The 22,209-nt window shown below is 44.4% G+C and overlaps 1 protein-coding gene and 1 long non-coding RNA gene across 2 annotated transcripts in view; one reads left to right on the top strand and one right to left on the bottom strand.

Moving 5' to 3' along the window:
* Positions 1-22,209, top strand: part of exoc4 (exocyst complex component 4) — a 565,674-nt gene that overhangs the window by 266,280 nt on the left and 277,185 nt on the right. The gene's annotated exons all lie outside the window — the stretch shown is intronic.
* Positions 8,028-17,604, bottom strand: LOC147105858 (uncharacterized). Its single transcript, XR_015081604.1, has 3 exons — positions 17,261-17,604; positions 9,400-9,503; positions 8,028-8,263 (listed from the first exon to the last, which is right to left on the bottom strand). It is a non-coding gene; the product is annotated as an uncharacterized LOC147105858 (long non-coding RNA).

Here is a 22,209-nt window from a genome sequence, read left to right as displayed (position 1 = left end):
TGCATCCTCCGATACTCTACCGTTCAAATAGCTTCTGGACTCACTCGCCCGCCACACCTGTCTCCGAACCTGGACATCAGTTTGTCAGTGCTCCATGCTGACTCCACCCTACCTACATCAACTTTACCCCACCACGGGTCCTCTGACTGTAACTCTCGACTCCCTGCTATTGTCTCCTCTCTATTCCCCATTTACTACCAGGATATATGTATCCTAATCTTGCTATGTAACCAAGCCTATGTACTGGAATTTGAGTTTTCCATGTCCATTCGCATGCACATTTTCACTGCCGAGCCCATCACTTTTTTCTCCCTTTTTTTTCTTCTTTTCTCTTTACACCTCCTAGACCCTTCTTTCCTGTCATCATTTCCTTTCATTTCTCCCCTCTCGGTTACTTTTTCTTCCCAAATCTTTACCCTAACCCTTCAGCACACCTCGACCTTCCAACTCTCCTGCAGCTTCCCTCTGATCCCTTACGAGCAGCAATCCCAACTGCCCCATCTTACTCTGTCGCCGACCAGCGTGCCTGCTGGGAGCTAATCTTTCTTACCTCCTGCCCGCCTCACTCAACCCTCCCAATGCTGACCCTGTGGACTCTGCCACTGGATCAGCGATCGCCATCCTTCTCCGTATTTTCCTTCAGAATGTCCGTTCACTTGTGAACCATGCCCTTGCCATCCTTGAGCTCATTGTGGATGATTGCATCGACATCGTGGCCTTGACGGAAACCTGGCTGAGGAGTGATGGCACCATCCCTCTAAATGAAGCCTCCTCGCCTGGCTATACCTTCCGCCACTTGCCCCGCCCAAACCGTCTCGGTGATGGTGTGGCTCTTAACACCAAATCATATATTGGCCTGTCCCCCTATTCCTCTGGCAGGCTCTCCTCGTTTGAGCATCTCTCCACCTTCCAGCCCTCTCGTCTCATTTAACATCCTTGTTCTCTACCGCCCACCCAAGTAAAAAGAAAGAAAGACTTGCATTCATATAGCGCTTTTCACGACCACCAGATGTCTCAAAGCGCTTCACAACCAATGAAGTACTTTTGAAGTGGAGTCACTGTTGTAATGTGGGAAATGCGGCAGCCAATTTGCGCACAGCAAGGTCCCACAAACAGCAATGTGATGATGACCAGATAATCTGTTTTTGTTATGTTGGTTGAGGGATAAATATTGGCCAGAACACCGGGGATAACTCCCCTGACAATTTTCTCAGAGATATCTTCTCGGCTTTCCTCCCTCAGCCTTTGCACCGAGAGACTTCTCATCCTCGGTGATTTCAGCCTCCATCTCAGCTCATCATGCTCTCTCTCGTCTCTGAGTTCACTGTCTTCCTGTTCTCCCTTATTTCTCCCTCCATATAAAGTCCCCTACCCATATTCACGGCCACCCCCTTGACCTTGACATCTCGCGTGGCCTTGCGACTCACATCGTGTCAATCAAAGAAAGGGCCATCTCTGATCGCTTCCTTGTATCACTCTCCACCTGCTTCCCCTTCCCCCCCTCCCAACCCTACTTCCTTCTGTGTCCACCACTGGGGAAAAAAACCACTCCCAATTCACTTAGAACTGAACTTTCAAAATCCCAACTGTCTAGCTTTTGGCCCTCCATTCACCATGGTGTTTCTGCAGCTACTGATCTGTTTAACCACACCCTCACCTCCACCTTTAATGCCCTAGTCCCCATTAAAACCATTACTGTCTCTCACCCTGGTCGTTCCCCCTGGTATGGCCCTCATCTCTGCTCCCTTAAGTCCAAAAGACACAGACTTGGAACGTATATGGTGGACAACTGGTTTAGCCGTTCATCGCCAGATCTGGCTGGACCACATATAGCACTATCTGGTCCTGCTCTCCTCTACCAAAACTGCTCACAATTCCAGGATCATCTGGGAATGGAAAGATATCCCCCGACTCATTTTCTCTACTGCAAACCATCTTCTTAAAACCTTTTCCCCTGCCTCCTCCACCCTCCCCTCCAACAACAACTGCAAGGAGCTCAGGGACTTCTTTGTCACTAAGATTAAGACCATCCATTCAGCTGCCTCTGCCATTTCCCTCGCTTTCCCATGCCCTTCGGGCCAAACTTCCTCTAATGCTCCCCCCTGCCCTAGCCCTGAACTCGCGTCTTTCTCCAGTTTCTCTCCTATCTCTCCTCGTGCCTTCTCTGAGCTCATCTTGTCCATGAGACCCACCTCCTACTCCCTCGACCCTATTCCCACGTCTTGAACATGCTGTCGCCTCCCAAATCCATGCCCATCTTTCCCGGAACTCCATGTTTGAATCCCTCCAATCAGGTTTCCGCCCCTGCCACAGTAACGAAACGGCTCTTCTCAAAGTCACAAATTACATCCTATGTGACTGTGGTAAACGATCCCACCTCATCCTTCTCGACCTGTCTGCACCCTATGACACAGTTCACCACACCATCTTCCTCCAACGCCTCTCCACGGTCGTCCATCTGGGAGGGACTGCACTCGCCTGGTTGCATTCTTATCTATTCAGTCATAGCCAGAGAATCACCTGCAATGGTTTCTCTTCCCGCTCCCGCACCGTTAATTCTGGGGTTCCCCAAGAATCTATCCTTGGCCCCCTCCTATTTCTCATCTATATACTGCCCCTCGGCGACATCATCCAAAAAGACAACATCAGGTTCCACATGTACATGGACTGCACCCAGTTCTACCTCACCGCCACACCTCTCGACCCCTCCGCTGTCTCTAAATTATCTGACTGCTTGTCCAACATCCAGTTCAAGAACTTTGGAGAGGAAAGCGAGGTTGGGGATGAGGCGGTAGTTTGCAAGGACGGAGGGTCAAGGTTTGTTTTTTTGAGGAGAGAGGTGGTGATGGCAGATTTGAAAGAGAGGGGGAAAGTACCCGAGGAGAGAGAACTGTTAACAACATCAGCTAACATGGGAGCCAGAAAAGGTAGTTGGGTGGTCAGCAGTTTAGTGGAAATAGGGTCGCGGGAGCAAGAAGTGGGTCTCATGGACAAGATGAGCTCGGAGAGGGCATGAGGGGAGATCGGAGAGAAACTGGAGAAAGATGCGAGTCCAGGGCTAGGGCAGGGGGGAATCTTAGAGGAAGTTTGGCCCGGTGGGCTAGGGGAAGGAAGGGAAGTGGCAAAGGCAGCCAATCAGATGGCCTCAATCTTAGAGACAAAAGTCCATGAGCTCCTTGCAGTTGTTGTTGGAGGTAAGGGTGGGTACGACAGGGGAGAGAGATTTAAGAAGATGGTTTGCAATAGAGAAAAAAAGCGGGGGGTTATCTTTGCATTCCAGAATGATCCTGAAATAGTGAGCATTTTTGGCAGACGAGAGCAGGACCCGGTAATGCTGGCCTGCCAGACCTGGCCGTGAATGGCTAAACCAGTTGTCTGCCATCTCCGTTCAAATCTGCATTCCTTGGACTTAAGGGAGCGGAAATGAGGGCCGTACCAGGGGGAACGGCCAGGGTGAGAGAGAGTAATAGTTTTTATAGGGCCTAGGGCATTAAAGCTGGTGATGAGGGTGTGGTTGAGCAGCTCGTTAGCTGCAGAAATGCTGTAGTTAATGGAGGGCCAAAGCCTGGACAGTTGGGATTTCGTAAGTGATTTGGGTGAAAGTTTTTCCAAGGGCGGACACAGGGAAGTATTGTTGCGGGGTGGGGGTGGAAGGGGGTTGTGGGTTGAGAGCGATATAAGGTTATGGTCAGAGATGACCTTATCTGTGATTGACACGATGGGAGTAGCCATCAAGTCCCGTTCACCCATCGCCCCTATGTTCGCTGACCTACATTGGCTCCTGGTTAAGTAACGCCTCAATTTTAAAGTTCTCATCCTTGTTTTCACATCCCCCCCCCATGGCTTCGCCCCTCTCTATCTCTGTAACCTTCCCCAGCCCTACAACCCCCCCGCCCAACCCCCGAGATCTCTACGCTCCTCCTATTCTGGCCTCGTACGCATCCCCGATTTTAATCATTCCACCACTGGAGGCTCTGCCAGTTCAGCTTTCGAGGCCCTACGCTCTGGAATTCCCTCTTCCCCTGCCCCCCCCCCACCCCCAAACTCACTCCGCCTCACTACCTCTCTTTCCTCCTTTAAGACGCTCCTTAAAACCTGCTTTTCTTCATCTGTCCTTTTATCTCCTTATGTGTTCGGTGTCAAATTTTGTTTGATAACGCTTCTGTGAAGCTCCTTGGGACGTTTTACTACATTAAAGCAGCTATAAACATGCAGGTTGTTGTTGCTGTTGTACATGCACATGTTCATGTGTGCGGTGGTGGTGCTGAGCGTTCTGGATTTGTTAAGTTGACAGGCACTGCTCTTGTGGCTGAGTATATGTTTAGTTAAGCTTAAACCAGCTGTTCACCTTCGGGTTTGCTGGCTCCATCTGGGGAAGATGCAAGCTGAAATTGATTTAACAGTGCTATTTAAGCCACAATTAAACAGCCTCTTGAATATCCTTCCCTGCGCATCTCTACCTTAAGAGCTGCCTCACTGCCATCGAAAGGCTAGACTCGGGCTCAATTACGGCAGGCTGAATGGACCAGCTAGTCTTTTCCTGCCCGTTAATTTCATATGTTCGCATGAAAGCCTTCCAAACTATTTCTCTACAATTATGTTCTCAGCCAGAGGATCCTCATCTTTATGGTGGACAATAGAAGTTCTTGCTCCAACGAAGCTGAAGTACGCTGTCTTGGATGATCAGCCTCTCTCTTGGAATCATCCAGACTCAACACAGCCTCCTACTTCAATGCATTGTTTCCCAGTATCTCAGAACTCTAGTGCAACCTTACTACTTTAAGTCTTTCCTTCCCCTGACAATTTTATAACTTGATGTGAACTATTCAAACTTCTGATCTACCTTGTCAGCGTGGCTCAGTTGGTAGCACTCTCGCCTCTGAGTCAGAAGGTCGTGGGTTCAAGTCCCACTCCAGAGACTTAAGCACAAAAATCTAGGCTGACACTCCAGTGCAGTGCTGAGGAAGCGCTGCACCATTGGAGGTGCTGTCTTTCGGATGAGACATTAAAACGAGGCCCCCGCTTGCTCTCTCAGGTGGATGTAAAAAATCCCATGGTACTATTCGAAGAAGAGCAGGGGTTATCCCCGGTGCCCTGGCCAATGTTTATCCCTTAAACAACAGAACAAAAACAGATTATCCAGTCATTATCGCATTGCTGTTTGTGCGCAATTGGCTGCCGCGTTTCCTACACTACAACGGTGACTAAATTTCAAAAGTACTTCATTGGCTGTAAAGCGCTTTGGGATGTCCTGCAAATAAATGTAAGAAATCACACAACACCAGGTTATAGTCCAACAGCTTTATTTGAAATCACAAGCTTTCGGAGCGCTGCTCCTTCTTCAGGTGAAGTGGAGAAATGCATAAAGACACAGCTTATATAGTCAGAGAATCATGTCAGATGTTTACAGGTAACCTTTCCAACTGCCATTTATCACACCTCGGCAGAGAGATAATCACAGCAGTCAAAGGTGTGAATGGTGTCCAAACAGGTCAGTCAGGGAAACATTACATCAAAGAACAATGAGGTGGGGTCACAAGGGGTCAAATATTGCAGATACCCGCAGATCCGACCAAAGAACACACCCGCCAACTCAACAGACTGATCAAAACCTTCGATCCAGACCTTCAAAGCATCCTAGATGCTCTCATCCCACGTACTCCCCGCGTGGGTGACTTCTACTGCCTCCCAAAGATACACAAAGCCAACACACCTGGACGTCCTATCGCATCAGGCAACGGAACCCTGTGTGAGAACCTCTCTGGATATGTCGAGGGCATCCTGAAACCCATCGTACAGGGAACCCCCAGCTTCTGTCGCGACACTACAGACTTCTTACAGAAGCTCAGCACCCACGGACCAGTTGAACCAGGAACACTCCTCGCCACGATGGACGTCTCGGCACTCTACACCAGTATCCCCCACGATGACGGCATCGCTGCGACAGCCTCAGTACTCAACACCAACAACAGCCAATCTCCAGATGCCATCCTTCAACTCATCCGCTTCATCCTTGACCACAATGTCTTCACCTTCGACAACCAGTTCTTTACCCAAACACACGGAACAGCCATGGGGACCAAATTTGCACCCCAATACGCAAACATCTTCATGCACAAGTTCGAGCAAGACTTCTTCGCTGCACAGGATCTCCAACCAACGCTATACACCAGATACATCGACGACATTTTCTTCCTATGGACCCACGGCGAAGAATCACTGAAAAGACTACACGATAACATCAACAAGTTCCATCCCACCATCAAACTCACCATGGACTACTCCTCAGAATCAGTCTCATTCCTGGACACACGAATCTCCATCAAAGACGGACACCTCAGCACTTCACTCTACCGCAAGCCCACGGACAACCTCACGATGCTTCACTTCTCCAGCTTCCACCCTAACCACGTGAAAGAAGCCATCCCCTATGGACAAGCCCTGCGAATACACAGGATCTGCTCAGACGAGGAGGAACGCGATGGACACCTACAGACACTGAAAGACGCCCTTGTAAGAACGGGATATGACGCTCGACTCGTCGATCGACAGTTCCGACGGGCCACAGCGAAAAATCGCATAGACCTCCTCAGAAGACAAACACGGGACACAACCAACAGAGTACCCTTCGTCGTCCAGTACTTCCCCGGAGCGGAGAAACTACGCCATGTTCTTCGCAGCCTTCAACATGTCATCGATGACGACGAACACCTCGCTAAGGCCATCCCCACGCCTCCACTACTCGCTTTCAAACAGCCGCCTAACCTCAAACAGACCATCGTTCGCAGCAAATTACCCAGCTTCCAGGAGAACAGCGACCACGACACCACACAACCCTGCCACAGCAACCTCTGCAAGACATGCCAGATCATCAACACAGATACCATCATCACACGTGAAGACACCACCCACCAGGTACATGGTACATACTCATGTGACTCGGCCAACGTTGTCTACCTCATACGTTGCAGGAAAGGATGCCCCGGAGCATGGTACATCGGCGAGACCATGCAGACACTGCGACAACGGATGAACGGACACCGCGCAACAATCACCAGGCAGGAGTGTTCCCTCCCAGTCGGGGAACACTTCAGCAGTCAAGGACATTCAGCCTCCGATCTTCGGGTAAGCATTCTCCAAGGTGGCCTTCGAGACACACGACAACGCAAAATCGTCGAGCAGAAACTGATAGCCAAGTTCCGCACCCATGAGGACGGCCTTAACCGAGATCTTGGGTTCATGTCACGCTACATGTAACCCCACCTGATGCAGGGTCATCCAGACTCGAGTCGACATTGGCTTGTTCTCTCTACACAGATGCGGCCGGACCTGCTGTGATTTCCAGCCAAAAAAATGTTTTTTGTCTTTTTTTTGTTTTTCATACAGACCCCAGCATCTGCAATATTTGACCCCTTGTGACCCCACCCCATTGTTCTTTGATGTAATGTTTCCCTGACTGACCTGTTTGGACACCATTCACACCTTTGACTGCTGTGATTATCTCTCTGCCGAGGTGCGATAAATGGCAGTTGGAAAGGTTACCTGTAAACATCTGACATGATTCTCTGACTATATAAGCTGTGTCTTTATGCATTTCTCCACTTCACCTGAAGAAGGAGCAGCGCTCCGAAAGCTTGTGATTTCAAATAAAGCTGTTGGACTATAACCTGGTGTTGTGTGATTTCTTACATTTGTCCACCCCAGTCCAACTCCGGCATCTCCACACCTGCATATAAATGCAAGTCTTTCTTTCTTTGTCATGTCCTGTGCTCATTTCAAGTTTGATCGTGTCACCAAGGTTCTCATTAAAAAAAAAACTTACAATTACATGGAATAGCTGGTGGAGTGACAGAGGATCCTCAAGTGATTTTTATTTTCCTCCTCAGTCTGAAATCAGCTTGATTGATCGTAACTTTGCTAAAATGGTGAGTAAATGAGACTGCTGATGGTGGCCAGACTATCGATGATGGCAAGAGAAATGATCTTTTTTTCTTAAGTTTGTCTAGCAAAAATAATGTCATCTCAAATAAGTCAGCTTTATTTTTGATGCATTAAACACTAACTATTGCCGAATAATGACTTTGCCATAAGGGCTTTTATCTGTCATATTTGGGTCAGTGCAAAAAATGTCTCAAATGTAACTATTATGTTGTTATCAGACTTTAATTCTTCTGACAGTATGGGTGTTTGTCCTTGATGCTGCTTGACAGATCTTAAAGCCTTCAGGTTAATGGTTTGCCTTTTGATGACAGCAGATGAAATGCTAAAAAAAAATAGAGTAAGCATACATTAATTTGTAGCTGCGAGTAAGCATGAGATTAACTGTCACAAAAGATTGTACACCAGATCATTCAAGTCTGTTTATTTTAACCAAATAGCCCTTGTGGATTGGAGGCCAGTGTGACTTTGACTTGGGCTCCTTCTGAAAAAAATACTTTCAGAATATTACCGCACTATAACAAAATAGATCAGGGAGATGTTTAATATTAATTAAATGTTCATTTGCCTATTCAGCTAACGGGCATAGTTAATGCCGGGTGGGAGGGGCGAGTGTTATTGCATTTGTTTCCAGCTTCTGTCATTACAGCTTGGAATCTTGTCATAGAGCTTCAGCCATTCATGTCGATAGGGTGTTAACAGATACCACCTCGTTCTAAGCGTGCATGTTTGTTGGCTACACAGTGGAACTAGCACTGTGATTACTGAACCCTGTGATTTTTTTTCATGTTCCTTTGTCAATAGAGTAGGCCTTTCAGGAATAAAACCAAATGACCTTTGCTTTATAGCTTGGTTCAGTTCATAGTACACTCAACAGTCAAAGCTGTGGCTTCATTTAAAAAAATGAAAAAGGCCAATGGAATGTTGGTCTTTATCTCAAGGGGACTGGAATACCAAGGGGTGGAAGTTATGCCACAGTTGTATAAAGCTCTGGTTAGACAGCAGCTAGAGTAATGTGTTCAGTTCTGTTCAGCGCACCTCACCTCGGATATATTGGCTTTGGAGGTGGTGCTGCGCAGATGCACCATAATGATACCGGGGCTAAAAGTGTTAAATTATGAGGAAAGGTTGCATAGACTAGGCTTGTATTCCCTTGAGTATAGAAGATTATGGGGTGATATAATTGAGGTGTTTAAGATAATTAAAGGATTTGATAGGGTAGAGAGAGAGAAACTGTTCCTGCGGTGGAGTCCAGAACAAGGGGGTATAACCTTAAAATTAGAGCTAGGCCGTTCAAGGCTGATGTCAGGAACTTCTTCACACAAAGGGTAGTGGAAATCTGAAACACTCTCCCTTAAAAAGCTGTTGTGGGTAGGTCAATTGAAAATTTCAAAATGAGATTGATCGCTGGGTCAAAATCCTGGAACTCCTTCCCTAATAGCACTGTGGGAGTACAGGTACCTTCACCACACCGACTGCAGCAGTTCAAGAAGGCCCACCACCATCTTCTCGAGGGCAATTAAGGATGGGCAATAAATGTTGGCCTTGCCAGTGGCGCCCACATCCTAGGAACAAATTAAAAAAAAAAAAAAAATGTTTGTTAGGCAAGGATAATAAGGGATAAGGTGAGTAAATGGAGTTAAGATACAGATCAGCTATGATCTAACTGAATGTTGGAACAGGCTCAGAGAATGAATGGCCTACTCCTGTTCCTATGTTCATTCTAAACTACTATTGCTATAAGGCGTTTCAGTTTTAAAACAAATTTGAATACAAATTAATCGTGATATGAGATGAAAAAGACAATGTTAATGGCTTGGGTGATAGTTCGAAGGACCTCTGGTAATTCCCAGAAGTAAAATGTTAGATATACAGTAATTATGAATCATTATCTGTTCCTCAGCCATTTATAATTGGGAGCTATAACTACAGTGTTTCTTATTTGCAAACAGACATTAACAATAATCCAGAGCTCCATGACAATTCAACATGGTTTGAGTCACAATTTCACAAATTGCTGTCCATTGTAAAAGACCTGAATGTCTTGGCTGCCTCCGACATTCTTAAAGTGATTTTGGCAAAAGCGATGTTCCATTGTTAAAGAGCAAGATTCAACATTGGTACTGTTTTAAATTTTATTTTACAAATGTATTCACCTGCTCTTTTCCTCTCCCCATTGACTTGGACTGGCTTGTGGTTCCGCAGGTGCCGGTAGTACGTTATTCACATGGCCATTCTTCATATGTGAGCCTGGACAATGAGTGTTGGCTATTGCAAGGGAGGATCAGAGCCAAACCTAATTGTGGCTTGACGCAGCATCCATGCAAGCACAGTAGTTGGGCTTGAGACCGGACTATAATTTGCTCTCCCCTACAGAGGGAGAACCGAGTTGTAATACAGGGTACTCCAGCTAACATCACCTAACACCGCACTAACTAGAGATTAAACCTGGAACTTTACTGAACTGTAAATATCAGTACCAACCAAACACTTAATTCACCCCTCCCCCAAAACAGTAATCTGGATTTTTTGATCACCAATTGGAAAATCCAATCTTGCCTTTCCTACATGATGATGAGGATGTGCTTAATGTTGGCAAAACCGAAGCTCTCCCATATGAAAAGATGTTTTGTTTGATGACTGATGACCTCACTTGAGACGACTGGCTTGCAGGATTGTCTGAGCCTTCATATTGTGAGGGAGAGTAATTAATATTTCACTTGGCCAGTGCTGGGACTAGAGTCCTGGCGGATCATATAACTAGGGCTGTTGAGAGGGCTTTAAACTAACTAGTGGGGGGGAGGTTCCTAGAGAGCAAATAATAAAAATGACAACAGAGAAGGTCATAGACTTAGGTAGCAGTGGGGAAATTAAAAACCAGAGCGTGTCAGGAAGGGGCAGAAGGTATGGGGTAAAAGGTAAAGTAATAAAAAGGGCAAAAGCAGGAACTAAGTGTCACAAAACATATTTGAAAGTTCTCTATCTGAATGCACATAGCATTCGTAACAAAATAGATGAGTTAATGGCACAAATAAACTACATATGGGTATGATCTTGTGGCCATTACAGAAACATGGCTGCAGGGTGACAATGCCTGGGAATTAAACATACCAGGTTATTTAACGATCAGGAAGGACAGGCAGGAAGGTAGGGGAGGTGGGGTGGCTATGTTAATAAAGGAAGGAATCACTGTAATACAGAGAAATGATATTGGGTCAAAAGATCAGGATAATGAAACAGTTTGGGTGGAGGTAAGGAATAATAAGGGGAAAAAAACACTAGTGGGCGTAGTCTGTAGGCCTCCGAACAGTTGCAACTCTGTTGGGCGGAGTATCAATCAGGAAATAGTTGAGGCTTGTAATAAGGGAGCATCTATAATTATGGGGGATTTTAACTATCATATTAATTGGACAAATCAAATTGGGCAGGGCTGCCTTGAGGATGAGTTCATTGAGTGTATTAGGGATGGGTTTCTTGAGCAGTATGTAACTGAACCAACCAGGGGGCAAGCAACCTTAGATCTGGTCCTGTGTAACGAGACAGGATTAATTAAAAATGTCCTAGTAAAGGATCCCCTTGGAATGAGTGACCACAACATGGTTGAATTCCATATTCAATTAGAGGGTGAGAAGGTTGGATCTCAAACAAGCGTGCTAAGCTTGAATAAAGGAGACTATGAAGGTATGAGAGCGGAATTGAGTAGAGTGGATTGGGAAAATAGATTAAAGGGTAAGACGATACATGATCAGTGGTGTGCATTTAAGGAGTTATTTTACAACTTCCAAAAAATATATATTCCACTGAGCAGAAAAGGGTGTAAAAGAAAAGACAGCCATCCGTGGCTAAGTAAAGAAATTAAGGATAGTATTCGACTAAAAACAAGGGCACAAAAACAAGTAGCCAAATCTAGTGGGAGGATAGAGGATTGGGAAAACTTTAAAAGACAGCAAAAAATAACAAAAAGATTGATTAAGAAAGGGAAGATAGATTATGAAAGTAAATTAGCAAAAAATATAAAAACAGATAGTAAGAGTTTTTATAGTTATATAAAAAGAAAAAGGGTGGCTAAAGTAAATGTTGGTCCCTTAGAGGATGAGACCGGGAAATTAATGGTGGGAAATATGGAGATGGCAAAAACACTGAATGAATATTTTGTATCAGTCTTTACAGTAGAAGACACTAAGAATATCCCAACACTGGACAAACAGGGGGCTATAGGGGGGGGAGGAGCTAAACACGATCAAAATCACTAAGGAAGTGGTACTCGGTAAAATAATGGGACTCAAGGCGGATAAATCACCTGGACCTGATGGCTTACATCCTAGGGTCTTGAGGGAAGTGGCGGTAGGGATTGTGGATGCATTGGTAATAATTTTCCAAAACTCCCTGGACTCGGCAAAGGTCCCAGCAGACTGGAAAACTGCTAATGTAACGCCCTTATTTAAAAAGGGCAGTAGACAGAAGGCTGGAAACTATAGACCGGTTAGCCTAACATCTGTGCTAGGTGAAATATTGGAGTCCATTATTAAGGAGACAGTAACAGGACATTTGGATAATCATAATTTAATAGGACAAAGTCAGCATGGTTTTATGAAGGGGAAGTCCTGTTTGACAAATTTGCTGGCGTTCTTTGAGGAAGTAACATATAGGGTGGATAAAGGGGAACCAGTGGACGTAGTGTATTTAGACTTCCAAAAGGCATTTGACAAGGTGCCACACAAGATTATTGCTTGAGATAAAAAATCACGGGATTGGGGGTAATATTCTGGCATGGATAGAGGATTGGCTATCTAACAGAAGGCAGAGAGTTGGGATAAATGGTTCATTCTCGGACTGGCAATCAGTAACTAGTGGTGTTCTGCAGGGGTCAGTGCTGGGTCCCCAACTCTTTACAATCTATATTAACGATTTGGAGGAGGGGACCAAGTGTAACCTATCAAAGTTTGCAGATGATACTAAGATGGGAGGGACAGTAGTGAGTGAGGAGGGCATAAAAAACCTGCAAGGGGACATAGACAGGCTAAGTAAGTGGGCAGAGATTTGGCAGATGGAATACAATACTGGAAAGTGTGAGGTTATGCACTTTGACAGGAAAAATCGTAGAGCAAGTTATTATCTTAATGGCAAGAAACTGGAAAGTACTGAAGTACAAAGGGATCTGGGGGTCCTGGTGCACGAAACTCAAAAGGTTAGTATGCAGGTGCAGCAAGTGATTAAGAAGGCCAATGGAATGTTGGCTTTCATTGCTAGGGGGATAGAATATAAAAATAGGGAGGTATTGCTTCAGTTGTACAAGGTATTGGTGAGACCGCACCTGGAATACTGCATACAGCTTTGGTGTCCATACTTAAGAAAAGACATACTTGCTCTCGAGTCAGTACAAAGAAGGTTCACTCGGTTAATCCCGGGGATGAGGGGATGGACATATGAGGAGAGGTTGAGTAGATTGGGACTCTACTCATTGGAGTTCAGAAGAATGAGAGGCGATCTTATTGAAACATATAAGATTGTGAAGGGGTTGGATCGGGTGGATGCGGGGAAGATGTTCCCGATGATGGGTGAAACTAGAACTAGGGGGCATAGTCTTACAATAAGGGGCTGCTCTTTCAAAACTGAGATGAGGAGGAACTACTTCACTCAGAGGGTGGTAGGTCCATGGAATATGCTGCCCCAAAAAGCTGTAGAAGCTACATCATTACATAAATTTAAAACAGAAATAGACAGTTTCCTAGAAGTAAAGGGAATAAAGGGTTACGGGGAGCAGGCAGGAATTTGGACATGAGTCTAGGTTCGGATCGGACATGGCCCTGTGGGTAGCGGAGCGGGCCCAGGGGCCGTGCAGCCTGATCCTGCTCCTATTTCGTGTGTCTAATTCTGTTAGATTCAGGAGATGGTTCTGTGATAGTAGATTGGCGGTTAGGATCAGATCAGCCATGATCTTATTGAATGGCGGAGCAGGCTCGAGGGGCCGCTTGGCCTACTCCTGCTCCTATTTCTTATGTTCTTATGTAATATGCACAGCAGAGACATAAAAAACCTAGGGTGCTTCAGACAGCCTGCTTCAACTGTAAGAGTTTAGTCTGTTCCCTTGGAAAATTACATGCAGTACTTCTTTCAAGCTAGTTCCCATGATTGTGTCAACATTCACTGTTTAAAGGAACAATATACTTTAATTGGTGCTTATGTTGCAATTCTACTTCTACCCGATAGCTTGCCAAGTAAAGAATATGAAACTTTTAAAATTTAATTGCTAATGTCTGCTGTTCTAATTTATCTGGAGTAGGGCTGTGCTGGACTCACCATGAAAATACAAAGTAACTTTTGCTGGATGATGTTACTCCAAACTCCAGAAAAAATTACTCTGTCGGAATAGGTGTATTCCTAACAAATAACGGAGCTTGACTCGGAAGAACAACAAACAGGATTTTAATGTTGAATTAGATGAATTACAGCAAACAACGTAGAACGATGCAGGAGAGTCGTGGAACAGGTCTTTCCCCAGTGGGGACCCCACGAGGACTGACTAGGCAGTCCGGAGGTTTGCACGATGACATCATCGCGTTTGCGTCGTAACGTCATCGCGTTTCCCGCGCTTAGGGCATCACGTGACGTCATTGCGTTTGCCCGCGCTTGGGGCGGTCGCGTCATGGCGTTATCACGTTTACCCGGCATCCGGCATTGGAACTGGCCGTTGCGGCTGAAGTCGCGGGAGCGGGAGGCTGAGCTGGGCCGGCGATTACCGCGGGAGTCCGAGCTGGGCCGGCTCGCGTTCTTAAAGGGGCAACGGCCCGAACATGCAAACTCAATACAACGTAGGTAAAGGGAATTATGTCCTATAAGTAAGGGACACTCGGTGGTACCGCTACAACTCCATACTACTTAGAAATTATAGTAAGAAGTTATTTGACCCACTGCGCCAGTGCTGGTGCTAGTTCTTCAACTGTAGCTATCTACTTCATCCTGTTTCCCTGCCTTTTTATTGTATCCTTTCATATTCTTCCTTTCCAAATACTTAGCCAATTCCTTTTGGAATTAGAATATAGTCGCTGCCTCAATACTTAAGGGTACGGTAGCATAGTGGTTATGTTACTAGACTAGTAATCCAGAGCCTGGACTAATGAGCCAGTCATGAGTTCAAATTTAATAGAAAAATACTGCGGATGCTGGAAATCTGAGATAACAACAGAAAATGCTGGAAACACTTAGCAGGCGATGGCAGAATCATCAACAGCTGCCCCCTGAAAAAATGGAGGCAGGGGTTATAGTCTGAAATTGTTGAACTCAGTGTTGAGTCCAGAAGGCTGTAAAGTGCCTAACTGAAAGCTGAGGTGCTGTTCCTCGAGCTTACGTTGAGCTTCATTGGAGCAGTGTAAGAGGCCGAGGTCAGAGTGGGAGTGGAGCGGAGAATTAAAGTGACAAGCTGCCATCCCCATTTGCAACATTTAATCTCTCCTGCCTTCCATCCTTGCACAGACTGCCCCTTTAGTTCCTTCCTCCCCTCCCATCCCGTTCCCTGCCTCTGCACCTGCTTAAAACCTATTACATCCCTAACTTTTTCCAATTCTGACGAAAGGTCACAGACCTGAAACGTTAACTCTGTTTCTCTCTCCACGGATGCTGCCTGGCCTGCTGAGTGTTTCCAGCATTTTCTGTTAAAACGGCAAATTTAAATTGGGGAATTAATTTAAATTCAATTGAATAAATCTGTAATTTAAAGCTAGTATCAGTAATGGTGACCATGTAACTACCAGATTGTCATAAAAACCCATCTGGTTCACTGATGCCCTTTAGGGAAGGAAATTTGCCATCCTTATATGGTCTATATATGACTCTAGACCCACAGCAATGTGGTTGACTCTTAACTGCCTCTCTGATGTTGCACCAAACTCTTCAGAAAAAAATTACGCCATTATAGAAATTATAGCAAGAACTCATTTGACCCACTGCGCCAGTGCTGGTGCTAGTTCTTCAACTGTAGCTATCTACTCCATCCACTCGGTTGTATTCAAGAAGGTGGCTTCTCAAGGACAATTAGGGAACGGCAATAAATCCTTGCCAGTGACGTCTACATCCCGTGAATGAATAAATTTTTAAAACCTTCGTGATAATGCTAATTCTATACCCCTTTTTACTGATTTGACAGCTGGTGGGAACAATCTTTCTCTCTTTACCCTCTCAAAAACTTTGGTAATTTTGCAACTCTACATCACTATAACTTCTCATACCTGGTATCATTCTCACAAATCTTCACTGTACTTTTCCCTTGACTCTAAAATCCTCTCTCTAATGTACCCAGAACTGCCTGTAGCCTAATAAGCGTCTTGTACAAATTCAACGACACCTCCTTGATGCATATAAAATACTTATTTCAATAAAAATCTGGTAATGTTTCAGAATCTGATGGTCTCTGTTTGTTTTGCAAAAGGATTATATTTGCAGTATCTGAATTGGACAACAAAGTGGATTTTTATGTGAATTCTGTGCAACTTTGATTGTCTTCCAATTCCTCCCCCCTGCCCCCCATGTCTTTGTTCCCTCTCTTGCCCTTGGTTCAGGGACACTGAGGCTTATTGAAATTAGTTAACTCAGCACAGACAAGGGATTAAACCTGGGGCCTATATAGGCTCAGAGACTGAGATTTTGCCTCTGAGCCAACATAAGGGCTCAGTGCTTTAGCAGTGTTCAGATTGTGACACATGGTTTTCAAGCAAACGTAGGTTAATGGATCTGAATCAGGAGCCAATTTTCATTTGGATTTGCTAAGCTTTTTAACAGGATGGTTATTTTGTGCTTATTACATTTAGAGCTTTATTTTCATCTTTTAAAACTACTTTATCAGATCTGTCACCAATGTGGAAATGTTAGTGGTGCGAGTTATGATCAACAGAAGCAAGATAAATTGCAAGCTCATTTAAAAACGTGTTTACTTTTCCAAGTGACATTCATCAAATTGTTTGATTTTTCACAACAGAATGAGTAATGTTTGACAGATACGCTTAATATTTTCCATTTAAGTTGCAGCAGCAATATACCAACTGGATGCTGGGTACTGCTGTATCTGGAAACTTGTCCCCCACCCCCACAGCTCAAGAAAACTGGAAATGATGCCGGGCCTCCATGCAGCAACTTCCCACTAGGGGCAGCTATTTTTCTCTTTGTGGGCCAGGGCAAAAATTGGATTAATGAAATGGAAAATATTGTTTTGTGTCAGGAAAAATTAGTATTTATACGGATTTCTGCACTATAAATTCAAAAACGGGCATTTCCCAAGTTGCAACGAGGTAAAACTTAGCTTCTGAATTTTTTTTAAAGGTGTATTTACCCGGCAGGAGTGCAGCTGACAGCGGTTGTGTGGTTCTCCCTCCGCTGCCTGCACTCCATCGTGTAACGCCCCTGGCATTGAAGAAAGCCAGAAAAGGACAGCTCTGCATTTGTGCCCAAGGGTTAAGGCCATGAGTTCCATTAAGTAAATCCGGGACAGCGGTGCTGCATCTCTGCACTCCGTATTGCACAGTGGAGTTCAGTCGTGCTCTAGGGACAGGTTCCGAACACTGAGTGTAAAAAAGAGACGACAATTCTCTGACCTGAAATAGAAAAAAGAAAGAAATTGGTAGATATAAAGGTGCCTTGCGATCTTTCAATAAAGACTGGAGTTGACGGGCTTCTGATTCTTTATATTGACTCGGCTTAGTCTATTCCTGGCGATTTCTCTAATCTTTGCAAAACCTCACACGTCAGATGAAAATGGAGAGGGAGGGAACCATCAGTTCCAATTTCAAATGATCAAACAGTTCACTTCAGTGCCTTTTTTTTGTCATAACTTTCTTATGTTAATTTTTCTTTTTCAAGTTTTTTTGTTGAAGTGTGCACTGATCGCTCAGTTGGTTAAACCACTGAACCATAGACATCAGAAAGATTCCAGGTTTGGTGCCTGGTCTTTGTTGGGTTCATGGATCTTACTTGCAGCTATAATTGTCGTAACGACCAGCCAGTGACCCTTGTGGAAATGCAAATTTTAGAGCGTTGGCTAAGGTTTGTATTTACAACTCCTTTAAACTCTCAGACAACCAGCCCCGTCTTCAGCCGCCGCCTTCGTTTTCCCCAGGGCAACAGCAGCAGCAACAACAACAACTTGTATTTATATAGCGTCTTTAATGCAGTAAAACATCCCAAGACGCTTCACAGGAGCTTTATCAAACAAAATTTGACACCGAGCCACATAAGGAGATATTAGGACAGGTCATCAAAAGTTTTGTCAGAGGTAGGTTTTAAGGAGTGTCTTAAAGGAGGAGAGAGGTGGAGAGGCGGAGGGGTTTAGGGAGGGAATACCAGAGATCAGGATCTGGGCAGCTGAAGGCACGGCTGCCAAAGGTGGAGTGTTTAAAATCAGGGATGTGCAAGAGGCCAGAAGTGGAGGAGAGCAGAGATCTTGAAGGCTTGTATGGCTGGAAAAGATTACAGAGCTAGGTAAGGGCAAGGCCACGGAGGGATTTGCAAACGAGGATGTGAATTTTAAAATCGAGACGTTGCCGGACCAGGAGCCAATGTCGGTCACCGAGCACAGCGGGTGATGGGTGAATGGAACTCGATGCAAGTTCAGATACGGGCAGCAGAGTTTTGGATGAGCTCAAGTTTATGTAGGGTGGAAGATGAGAGACCGGTCAGGAGAGCGTTGGAATAGTCAAGTCTAGAAATGACAGCGGCATGGACGAGGGTTCCAGCAGCAGATGAGCTGAGGCAGGGGCACAAAAGCAGTTTTTAAAAAATCAGTTTCTTCCTCCCTGTTTCTTCCGCCTCTTCCTAGGCCTGAGCAGCTTGGAAAGCAAAAGGAAACCATCTCCAAAAGCAAGCAGTTTACCCACCTCCTGAATCCTCCTCCTTCTGTCCCTTGGTTTTACAATCTTCCTTTTTTTTCTTTGGAATTGGTGACTTCACAATGCACAAAGTACCAACTTACCCACATAACACACTGTCACAAAAGGATAAAGTAATAGTAGTGAGTCGTACAGAAATTGCTTTTTTTACTGAACTGAAATTAAAGCACAGTTTTTAACTTAGCTCAGTTGGCAGTTAACTGTTCGTCAACTGGTTCACTAATGTCCTTCAGGATAACGAACCTGCAAACCCTACCTGGTCTGGCCTGCATGTGCCTCCAGTCTTACACTAATGCCCTCAAAGCAACTCTGATTTGGTAATAAATACTCCTAGCCTGTACCACACACATTTTAAGAATAAATTAACAAAAAATTCAGGTTCCTGATTGTTACTATTGGTGAGACTGGCATAAAAAATCGTACAGGTAACAAACTGTCACGTAGGCCCCTTGGCATGTACTATAGCAATGAAGAGAATAATGTTCAGGATCTCATTTGTGATGGGTCATCCCTTGTTACCAAGCTTGGTTGTAAAATTGTGTGTATAATAATCTATGATCGCAGTGCCAAGAGTAAATAAACTCATTATGATTTATGGCTGACTATTGGGTCAAGGAACTCTATGTCTTTTATATTCAGTGGTGAAAATTAAATAAAGTGTAAGCAGAGAGAAGGCTGAAAAGCCTTAGCTAATTAAGCTTGGACTGTTATGCATGTGACGATAATGCAGGCACGATTTTCTTACATTCATGGAAGTATGTAAATGAGGTCGCAAGTTGCCTTAACTTACACTCAAGTTTTAGAGAAGGCACAACAGTGTATAATGTATAGAAAATGTTTTCGAAGATGCTCTGTTCTGTTGCTTTGACTACTCTCCGAAATGGAAAAACACTTGACCCCCTCCATGCAAATGCTACCGTTAACATCCCAAAAGAAAAACCTGTTTTAACAAACGGTGTGGTAACAATTGACTTGAACTAGCTCCTGTGTTCAAATGAGAGCTGTGAGCCATGTCTTGTGAATCATAGAGCTTTCTAGTCAGGATCTGCTGTGATAATGTAAAGAATGCTGCACTTTGTTTTTGAACTGCTGGTATCAAATTAACTCTTCCTCCCTTTCCCTGTTGAAATTTAAAATCCAATTCTTGACAATTTGCTGTGGTGTAATAACTGAAGAAAGCCTGATTTGTTTAGACGTGACTTTGGCTGGAGAAATTACAGTGTATCCGTCTAGAATGTCTCTTACAATGTTTGAACCTTCCTGTGACACACAACTTGGAATGCAGGTTGACAAGGCAGCATTACGGACAGTGATAAACATGTACCTTCCATTGGTTGGCAATTAATGACACATACATGGAAAATCAGACCCATGGGGCAGGATGTCACTACAGTATTAAGATACCTTTGACTATAGCACGCCTTAGTGACAGGTCTCTGCAGTTAAACACACCAAAGCCGCCACTGTCAAGGGCCATCAGCATTTGGTGCTCTCAGCTCTGGGTGATATATCTGTCTGTCCCCTTTCTCTGACTTGAAATCCTTCCTTGTTCCTGACATGACAAGATTTATGTTTGCATGCAGGCTTCTCTAAAGCACGGGACATTACACAGGTAGTGGTTGGCTTTCTTGTACTGCATGTCAAGCAGGCTCACAGCCTGAGTGTTTCATTGGAATTGAAATAGCAATGCATGTCAGATATGTCATTTTACTGGAACAAGCATCCCTGTTAGTAGCAGATAGCAAGGATTTTGTGTCTGTCGGGTACATCTTCGCACAAATAAATTCAACATCTGTGCATATGTTAGATATATCATGTTTCTCACACTCAAGAAATGTTGCTGAGAGTCATTTACTTTTCAGCACTTTACATTGGTACAAGACGATGTCCAGGTTTTAAACCTAAAGAGAAAATGAGGTTCTGCCTCCTGAATGTACGTGGTGTTAACGTTTTCGAAAATTGATTTTACTTAAAAGGTCGCATTTACCTTGATGTCTTTGAATCTAATATTTATTAGTTTAAAAAAAAAAAATCTTGTTACAAATGGGAAAGAGCAACCACCTTTGGATATTTTCTGTAATCTGGTTCGACAGGGTTTAAGATCATGATTGCTTGCAAGTAAAATAATTTCAAGCTGCAACTTCCTAAAATCAAACACACTCTTTCTCTTCCGGTTCCAGCGCTTTAGGGTCCAGTTGATGTTCATGGACATTAATTTAGATTGGCTTTTTCCCCCCCCTCGAAGATTAATGATCAAAAAGAATTTGTTGCACCATAGATATGTGGCAACATCAGATGTGCTCGCGGTGACTTCTTCATATTATTCATTAAAAACTAATTCAAATCATTTAGCGCAGAGAGAATAACCGATATTCGATGGATTCTTGTCAACAAATGGGATTCAGAGTTATCAGAAAAACACGAAGGCAATACTGTGGTTCGGTGGGCTCGACAGACCAATGGTCTTCTCCTGCCTGAAACTCTTACTGGGCACTGCCATCGAAGGAATCAGAGCCCAACAACAGTTGACATCTTCAGCTGGAAGAGGTAGCTATCTACAGAATAACATACACCAGGTAAGGAGAGGGATTAAAAGATATTAGCAGGTACTTGAAGAGGTGGTGGATTTGATGAGACTAAAGGATGCCTGTGGAGGAGAGGGTTTAGAAGAGTTTAAGAGAAGCTTTGTGAGTAGTAACTTTGTCAATTCAAAATGCCTCCAGAACATCATTCTGTCAGAAGATTACATCATACTAACAGAAAGGAAGAACTTACATTTGTGCAGCCTCTAATCACATCCTAGAATGGCCCAAGTGCCTCACTCACCACAAAGTACTTTCCAATTGCAATCACTGTGTTGCAGCCATAGCAGTCATTTTGCACACAAGATTTCACAAACAGTAATGAGATGAATGATTAGTTAATCTGCTTTTGGTTGTTTTGGCTGAGTGAAGAAAGTTGATCAACACACGAAGAACTCCCTGCCCTTGTTCAAAAAGTACCATAGGATTTCTGATATCCACCTGAAAAGGCAACTGGAGCTTCAGAAGGAGGACGGTACCTTACACAGTGCAGCACGCTCTCAAATAGTACATGGAAGTGACGGCCCAGATTATGTGATTCAAGTCCAGGAATGGAGCTTGAACCCGCAAACATCTGACTCAGAGGAGAGATTGCTACCAACTGAGCCAAGCTGACACTGATGAGCTTTGTAATCCGAGCAGCTCCACTTTAATTCATTGAGAAAGAGAGACTGACCATAACTGGTGGGACTTCATGGGAATACTTATGACGAATTCTCAACAATTTTTGTTTACACTTGCTAACTTGCCTGATTAATCAGTATTGGGATGGAAATGCATTAGTTCACTGAGAAATCGGCTAATAACCAGTTCAG

Source organism: Somniosus microcephalus, chromosome 17 (assembly GCF_052327205.1).
Source record: "Somniosus microcephalus isolate GS21.2 chromosome 17, FLI_Smic_1.0, whole genome shotgun sequence".
Lineage (NCBI taxonomy): Eukaryota > Metazoa > Chordata > Chondrichthyes > Squaliformes > Somniosidae > Somniosus > Somniosus microcephalus.
Note: the sequence above shows the minus strand (reverse complement) of the source record. Positions and strands in the feature narration are given on the sequence as shown.